The sequence below is a fragment of the Cololabis saira genome, chromosome 17 (genome assembly GCF_033807715.1).
Source record: "Cololabis saira isolate AMF1-May2022 chromosome 17, fColSai1.1, whole genome shotgun sequence".
Taxonomy (NCBI): Eukaryota; Metazoa; Chordata; class Actinopteri; order Beloniformes; family Belonidae; genus Cololabis; species Cololabis saira.
Genome location: NC_084603.1, coordinates 25,735,060 through 25,744,175, shown reverse-complemented (window position 1 = coordinate 25,744,175; position 9,116 = coordinate 25,735,060). Strand labels below are relative to the sequence as shown.

The 9,116-nt window shown below is 41.4% G+C and overlaps 1 protein-coding gene across 1 annotated transcript in view; it reads left to right on the top strand.

Moving 5' to 3' along the window:
* wapla (WAPL cohesin release factor a) overlaps positions 1-1,652 on the top strand; it is a 19,535-nt gene extending 17,883 nt beyond the window's left edge. The window contains exon 20 of the mRNA XM_061745299.1: positions 1-1,652. This exon is cut by the window's left edge and continues 281 nt beyond it. The gene's annotated coding sequence lies outside the window, so the exon portion shown is untranslated.
* Positions 1,653-9,116: the final 7,464 nt, after the last annotated feature.

Sequence of the window (9,116 nt, the reverse complement as noted above, 5' to 3'; positions counted from 1 at the left end):
GTAAACGCACAAATAAGTCTCACTCCCTTTCTGGAGCACAGCCTCAACCAAAGCCCTGCTAGCTGGAAGACACGCAGACATTTTCACTTCTCCTCAACGCCTCACTTCAAGTCAGATCCAGTTTCATCCACAGGGGAATCAGGCAGAGAATAGGCAAAGTAATCCCGTGAGTTTCTCTGTAATCCGTGAAATGTCCGATGAAATGGACTCGAAGGAGACGTCCCCTGGAAAGGGTTGACAGCAGCCTGCTGAGACGAGACCGTCAGGTTTTCATTTCTGGTGGCGCATCCGTAGCGTCAACATATGAATCAGATTATATGGATCATTGCATTTTAATCTCCGTTTATCCACACCCAGGCAGGGGCAAAATTGATCAGCAGAAAAATCGATCATCTTCATGGATGCTAGAATGATGTCTGTATGTAAACCATTGTGAATTTTATTTTTGAATGCATACATCCATTTACCGACACATTTGCAGTTGGACTGAATGTTTAAGAGGATTTTTAAGCTCCTTATGTTTTTCTTGTGACAATTAATTCCCTTTTTAGCTTTCTTTATGCTTTTAGATTGTTCTTTATTCTTTGAGGGCATTTTCCCCAAAATTAAGAGTTACTGTTGAAGAAATCAGGACACATCTACGATGTTAGGATGTCCTTTATGTGACTGATAATGGCACTTGGAAATTAACTACTATCATGAAACTTTTATTTCCTTGTCACCCATATTCAGTTTGGTCATATTTTAGTTTTAGGTTATTTAAATTTCAATTAATTCAACAGTGTGTAATTACTATTTGCATTTTAAACTCACAAGTATAGCACATATGATGAATTACTACAGATAATGGTTGTGCTTCATTTTACATTGTAATGAAATAATTTTAAAAAATGTATTTAATTTAATTCTTTCTCCTCCTATTGTGTAAATGCAAAGTCTGTACCCAGTGAGATGCTATCATGTTTGAATATAATCGACCCCATTAGACATAGCTTCATGGCTGGACGTAGACGTGGAGTGAGTTTGATAAATTAGAGTTTTGGCTTAAAAATGCACACAATTTCTTCAAACCAGACTCTGTACGATAGGAATCAGTACTTTTGTGTAGTAGCTGATGTGAGGGAGGGGAACCGTACGTCCAGCAACATGCAACTTCATGTTTTTCATTTCATGATGTTTGTGGTTCACAACCTACGTAAAGTTCCCACCTATTTATTCTGCTGTGGCGTCATTTTACCTGATTATGCACCTGAACCTCTGAAAAGCCTCCGTCGTGTACTGCTCAATTGTATCACTGAACTAAGTGACAGCCATACCTGTATAAATATCAGTTTTCTGTGGTTCGTAGGGCTGCAGTGGGCATAACTGCAACCGTTTACCGGTAATTTACTTTGCAAAGTTCTGGTCTAAATGGAATTTTAGAATGTAAATACTTCTCTGTACATAGGCTATAATGGACATTTGAAACACGCAGACTGCTTTTTTTCCATCTTGATGCTGATATTATTTTCTACTATTTCTGAGTTGTTTGGAAAAATCTAAAATTGCAGGAAGAGAAAAAAAATTGTTTGTACCCGTTTCAAGGACATTATCGCTGGTTACCTGTAAATAGTTGTATCTGAAACTGAAAAAAATTGATACTTTCTGTACAATCCATGTGTTTTTCTTTCAAATGTTTTTGTCGTTGAGCTGGACATTTATTTATTCATTTTTCTTTAATGGAATAGGTGAATAATTTGCTGAGCAGGAATAACATTTAGTGTCATCATACGGTATTTGTGTTTATAGCAGCTGTTGAATGCTGTACTTTGTCTCAGGGGTGCTTTCTATTCCAGTAACCTCCAGTGAAGTGACTTCATAAGCATTTGCAACCTCTGCTTGCCTCTCATCCCCGAGGAACCTGCCTGGGATGAAGCACCATTGTGGTTGGCACACTGAGAGCAATCAGCTGTGACAGTTTGTGGATATTGTCCCTCAGTTTCACTGACTGATGCATAATGGAAACAAAAGACTCTTGTTGAGGTTTCTAGCTGAGAGTTGAGCTTACAAATAGCTCAGAGGAGAAGGGGTGAATGTGGGGATGTTATCTGGGAACAAAGAGGTGACTGGCGACAGCTGCGTTAATGATGCAACGAGCAGGCAGCCTTTAAATCTTAAGTGTCATGGCCTGAAAAGACTGCAGCATGTTTGTGTGGTAAACATCGCACAGATACCATGTAATTATGCCTCTTCTACCTCTCCATATAGCTCAAAATGCAAATGCATGACTCGGAAGGGGCTCGAGCAGATGTAGATTTCACAGAGCAGGAATCCTGAATATAAATGACTGTTACCTCTGCCTCTGATCTGTCTTCGGTATATTACAGTACATGTGGCACCGGTTCAGCTGTGGCACAGGGATGATGAATTAGGCAGGAATGTGTGAGAGCAAATGCAAAGGGAAAAATGGCAGCATTGTCTGTAGTTTATCAAGATTGCTAGAATGTCCTCTGGTGTTTGAGAACGTGAAGGAGGGAAGAAGAGGGGAGCAGCGGATGAAAAGCACCAGGGATTAACGATTTGCACGTGTCGGCCAGAAGCCTCTCGTTGAGGCTACATGTCCTAAGGTGCAGAGCTACAGCTGATTTTGCAGCTTCCCAACACGCATCTTTTGATCTCGTCTGACTACGAAAAAAACCCCAGCTAGATATGGAGACTTTTATCTTCAAGGCCTTTCTTGTGCTTTAGTTTTCATAAACAATCTTTTTGTTCCTGTAGTGTTTCTTGAACATGTTTTTTTTTTTCTTCCCAAGTGACTTTTTTCTTTTTCTCCTGCACTTTATTTCATATGGAGAGAAAAGCCATGGATCTCGTAGCCACTAGGTGGTGTAAGTAGTCAGCCTCTGACCGCAGCACTGGATGGTTCAAGTGCACACACACACCCCACCCTACATGTTTTCGTATGCACACACACCCTCATCAGCGGTGTTGCCCACTGATTTCCCGTCAAGCTGTAAGCACTCAGATGTCTTTGGAGAGATAAACATGCTTGTCTTACTGAAGCAGTCACATGCACCCTCACTCACACGTGCCCTGAAGAGGGATGAAACATTTATGAAGATGCTGCTTTGCTGACCATCGTTACCATTATTTACTCAAGGCATGGTATCACATGATGGAAACATTGCACCACTTGTGTACGAGCACATGAAACAGACATGCGCAGGCTTGTTTAACTTCAGTCTGGCCATTGCAGCGTTCATACCATTTAAGATCCAAAGAAGGATCCTGGATAAGCCCCGCATTTCAGATATGCATTTATTTATTTTTGATAAATTCTTTAACAAAATGCATTCAGCATTCACCCTTTTTGGTGGGGGTGGAGAAAAAATTGCTAGAAAACATTCAGTTGCTGCAAAGGACCATATAGAAGTAGATTTTTATTTAGGCTGTAACCGAACAATAACAGTACAGTCACTGCTCGTTCAAATCAATAGGAGCCAGTTGAGGGGGTTTGGGCATGTGGTTAGGATGCCTCCCGTGCACTTCCCCGGGGAAGTGTTTCAGGCAAGCAGGAGAAGGAACCAGGGCAGAGCCAGGACATTCTGGAACGCCTCAATATTCCCAAAGGGGATGGAGAGAGAAAGGTCTGGGTCCCCCTGCTGCCCTGTATTCTTATCCTTTTGTTTCTTGTTTATTCATAGACCCATCCACAAGTGCAGGTTGTAGACCAAGTGAAGAATCTTGAATAAAATAACAGGAAAGTCATCTTAAGTCTCATCTCTAATTGGATGCCTGCAGCTTTCCACACTTAGCGACTAGACTTCAGTTCAATTTGGTCCTTTGAGCCGATTTGGAAATACTACAGAAAATGGCCTCCAGTAGTCACATGGGAAAAGAACAGTCCTCAGTCAGACCATGAGACCTCGACGACTAATACGTCGTCCAAGTTATTTGGCTGACTATGATATCAGTGACAGCCAACTGTCAGCATCCTACAGAATCCACATCCTGAGGATGTGGATAAATATGATGAATCCCACATCCCACATTAAACTCCACAATATCCTGGTTAATGGAGGATTTGAGCTTTGGCAGTAGGTTAGTAATGTCCCAACAGTTATTAGCCATCTCCCAAAAGAAACTAGATCCACCAGCACCAATCTGTGGATCAATCAGAACCAACAGGACTGTTATGAATCAACACTTGGCTTACACTGACACTGTCATCTCAGTTACCATAAGAAGCATTTTCAGAGCTCTGACTAGTCTGCACGACCCCTGGGGTTAATTTTCCCCTTTACAACCCAAATGAAAGTTGTGATTCAGAAAAGAGTGGGATGACCTATGACTGCCTGAAGACTTGTTGCATGCATGGAAGGTTTTGCAACCGGAGCTGCCTGACCTTCAGAAGATATCACAGCCTCACTGCTACACTACGGCTAAATAGATATGCCCAAAAGTGAAAAAGTCATTCACATTTGTCGTGATGCATCCCAGCAGGCATATGGATCTATAACGCCTCGAGTGAGTGAGTCTCCAGGTGGAATGAGAGAAGTCACTTTCTTAGTTGTCAAGATCATGTGTTGACCCTTGAAAGCAGCAATCAATGCCTTGTTTGAAGTTGTGTGTAGTTAGTGTTCAAAAGACTGGCACTAAGTGCCATCAAAGGACAACCCTGCGGATGATATTACCTGGGGGAAAAACTCTTGCGAAATGATGTCATCTCAAAACGGTCACAAAGACCATTCTTTCTCTTCAAACGTCGGTATTTTGTGGCATCATCTTTCCGAGTATCACCACTGTTGATGCTACACTGTACCAAATGTTGAGAGATTTGGTAGAGGATACACAATGTTCTCATGGGGTGGCTGATGTGCCCGGTCACCCCACGGTAGATGATTACTGACTGTCAAAGATTCTGTGTCAAAGTCAACAAGAAAGCTTCCCTGCAGAACTCATTAAACTTAAGCCAGGCCAACCAGTTGCTCTTAGACCCAAAATTTGACAAGTCAACAGAGCTCATCCGAGTGGGAGGCTGTTTAAGATGTACTACTAAACTAGAAGAGGATTCCATCAATCCCATTGTCCTTGATTTCTGGCACCCTGTTACAGAGTAAATTATCCAAGACACTGATGAAGAGTTGCATCACCCAGGTCTGGAGAGAGTATTTCCTGAGGTGAGTAGTATTGGATACTCAGAGAAAACAAGGCTGTTCGACATTATCAGCATATCTGTGCTGGCTCCAAAAGATGGAAGAGGAAACCTTCAACTCCCCAAATGGTTGATTTACTACCATGTTGTCTGATAATATTTAAGCCACAATTCTACTCCATTGCAGTGGACTGCTTTGGACCATACAATGTCAAAGTTGGGTGAAGACAAGAAAAAATATTATTGCTGTATTTTGCCCTTTGACCATTCAGAGATTTATAAAACTCTGACCCAGGTCCCATTACTCCTAATCTCTTGCTGATGGGGCAGCCAGATTCAGCCCTACCACAGGCTGGGTACCCAGAAAAAGAGCTAATTGGTCAAAGGAGATGGCATCATAGTCAGGTGCTGGTTAACCATTTTCAGAAGCACTTCCTGAAGTTTTATGTTATTCGATTCCAGTCTCGCAACAAATGACAAAGGAAAACCAAAGACTTGCAGGTTGGGGCCATTGTGACAATAGTGGATCTCTAGCTTCCACGGGCTCTTTGGCCCATAGGACAGGTTGAAACTGTTTCCCCTGGAGCTGATGGGAGGATTGGCTGAGGTACAAGTGAAAGACCAAAGCTACGTTGGTCCTTGTGACACTAATGGCCCTTTTCCACTAGTACCTACTCAGCTCGCTTCTACTCGCCACGTCCCCGTCTTGCGCTTTTCCACTACGGGCCGAGGCAGGTGGAGCCGTGCCAAGCAGATACTTTTTCTGTACCGAGGCTGCCGAGGTTCTAACCGGGCTGAGCCGGCCCTGGATCTGACGTCATCGCTCTACACGCCACTGATTGGTCGGGGGGCGGGGCCGTCAGACGTTTGAATCAGGAAGGGGGAGTCAGTGCGAAAGCGACTCGCGGCGATTTTATTATACAGCGCAAACGTCTGTTTGGTGATCCAACTCTGTGGTGCAGATGTTCATAAACCTGGTGGCTGACAAGAGAATTAAAAAAGGGATGTAGACGGGTGATAAGGAACGATCAGATCCACAGGCCCTCTGTTTTACTCTCAGCCGCTCGTGGCTACAACTGATTTTCTCATCTGCGCCGACACAAACAAAGGGGTTGCGCAATCGAGTACGTCACAGCAGCTTCACGCCAACCCGCCCACTTCTCACCTGGCTGTGGAAAAGCAAAAGGGGACAAGCCGTCCTGAGGCGAGTCGGGCTGAGTAGGTACTAGTGGAAAAGCGCCATAAGAGCAAGTCCAGTTGTAACCTGAGACCCTTTCAGAGAGGAAATTGTCATGGATACTTTGGGAAAGATGCATCAGTGGAAAAGATCCACCATATCTTTGATTGCTATGGATATTTATTGAGGATCGTTATTGGTCAGTTTTTCTGCCAGTCTTCATTAGCAACAGCCAATCACATTTCCCTGAATCTGGCCCTTACAACTTATAGGACCTATAGCAGGGGTCACCAACCTATTCCTACCTATCCAGCATGTTTTAGATGTTACCCTGCAGCAGCACACCGTGATACAAGGAGCTGTGTCAACAATAGAACTGTCCAGACCTTGATGACGAGCTGGTGACGACCATTAATTTGAATCAGGTGTGTTGAAGCAGGGAGACATCTAAAACATTCTGGATAGGTGCTCTCGAGGACCAGGGTTGGAGACCCCTGACCTATAGGAAGGCTGTGAGACGGGATTCTTGAAGAGATCATTTGTATTTTCCAGCTACTCATCTGACGTTTGTGTTTGTAAGCAGCTAAGAGTAAGTACTTTATACATTATAAACCCTTGTCATGTTAATGTTCTATCAAAGTTTTAGGAGTCATTTAGAACTTTAATTATGCTAATGGAAGGTTTGCATTTTATTCAGATGCAGTGGTAATTGTATGATGCCTTTATTCAGGTTTAATTTGTGGTGTTTGTATACTCATTGTTACAAAAGAACATTTACTGGTTTGCAAGTATGGCATATTCAGACGAGTAGTATTCTTAGCCTTTGTTTCTTGTTTATTCATATAACCATCCACAAGTGGAAGTTGTTGACTAAGTCAAGAATCTTGAACTGGAAGGTCATCTTAAGTCTGACATCTAATCCACTGACTGAGTTTGCTGCTCTAGAAAAAGCTTATCAGCCACATCAGCCAGGAGATTTGTTTTCCTTACATTTTAGAAATACATCCCATAACAGAGTCATATAAATAGAAACAATTGCATTTTAATGTGTAATTATTTGTACAGCAATTAACTAATACTGTATAATCATGTCAGTGTTAATTATATATTATGCAGTATAACATAAATTAAACTGGTTAAAGCTAGGGAGTGCTCATGTTCAATGTGATATAATACAAGAGAGAAGAGGTTCATGACACATGAATCTTCTAGCTGCTAAACAAACTTCTTTGGTGTATTTAGATTATGAATGCATATTTATTCTGGAGCTGATCATATCCTAAAGCATCTTTCACGAGTTAAGATGAGTGAAAGACTGCATGGGCAAATAGATTAAATTGAATAACTTAATTTTCAATGTAAAATCTCAAAGGATTCTGGGATTTCTTCATCTATGCTACAAATATGATTAAAAGATGGTGAGATCCTAGAGCAATTACTGCATGCAGTGTTGAATGGTTGATGTTGAGACCCTTGAGTGAAACTGTGCTACAATGCAAATCTGTTATTAGTAGAACTCTTTGCTAGTTCAGGAACGTTTCTAGAAACACTTGCCAGTGAACAAACTGATGCTGCATCCAGTTTCATCATCATGTTTCATGGCTTTTACAACCACATTCCAAGATGCATCAAATGTTGTTCCAGTTTTCCACATTAACTGTCTCACAAACGATGTACTTGAATACTTTTTCACTGAAGACTAGTAGTTTGTAACATCATGTGGTTTCATTGGAGCTACTGGCTAGGGAAATGTTCAGTACACAATAATGGTCTCCAGCCAATTAAAGGCACTGTAGTAACGCCATTGTTTAGAAAAATAGAGGTTAAAAATGACTATGTCTGATATATGTTAATATCAGTAGATGTGCCTAAACTTCTGACTGATACTTTCTGTGGATGTTAAAGACCTGCAAAAGAACTCACTGTCTTCCACAGAAGCTTACGCTCCTGAACTAACATTTCTTTCCTTACTTGTCTACATCAACATGAAATGAAACACATCTATAGTCACGTTTCCATTACACTTTTGCACAAAAGAAAAGCAAACATTGTACTTGGCGATAAAGGTAGTACTGCAGGGTGTCACTATTTCCATTGAGCAGTGTTTTTCGAATAAGCTTAGTTCCTATAACTGTCCGTATCTCATCCTGTGAGTCTTCTCCTTAAGACAACAAAAAAAAAAAATATCAAAGTTCAAGGAGATCGACTAAAACATCTTTAATCTTTAACAATTGATTGAGATTGCCACTGCTGCTGTTGAGAAAACAGTCAGATGAAGGCAGTTCAGAGGCAAAACCTTTATGTAATGCATGATAATGTAGTGTTATAGCACAACTACATCATATTAATGTGGCCAAAAACAGTCGGAAACTAGATTTTGATGACTTTAGATTGACTGATTACATCACATCCAGCGCTGCCAGAGACATGGAAATGTGCAAAGCTTGTTTCCATTACACTTTTGCAATATAGTGGGTAATATTCAGTACAAGGAAACAGAGGGAAAATGTGTGAAGATGTACCGTAAATGGAACAGCCTTTTAATACAAGTGTTTCATGTGGTCTAGATGTATTTTGTTAATTCAAATCATGATGGGACTCTTTCAATCCTCATCTTTTACTGCTCAGCTTGTTTTGAAAAAACAGATAGTTAGTGGCTACAAAGCAAAGTTAAACTGAACTAATCAGGTCAAGTCTGCTGTTGTAAGCTTAGCTGAGGGTTAGAGTTTAACCAAGTTTTCAACCACTTTGTGAAGTCATGTGGTCTCTAAAAGCCCATTGGACTGTTCTTTGTGCCCGAGGTTT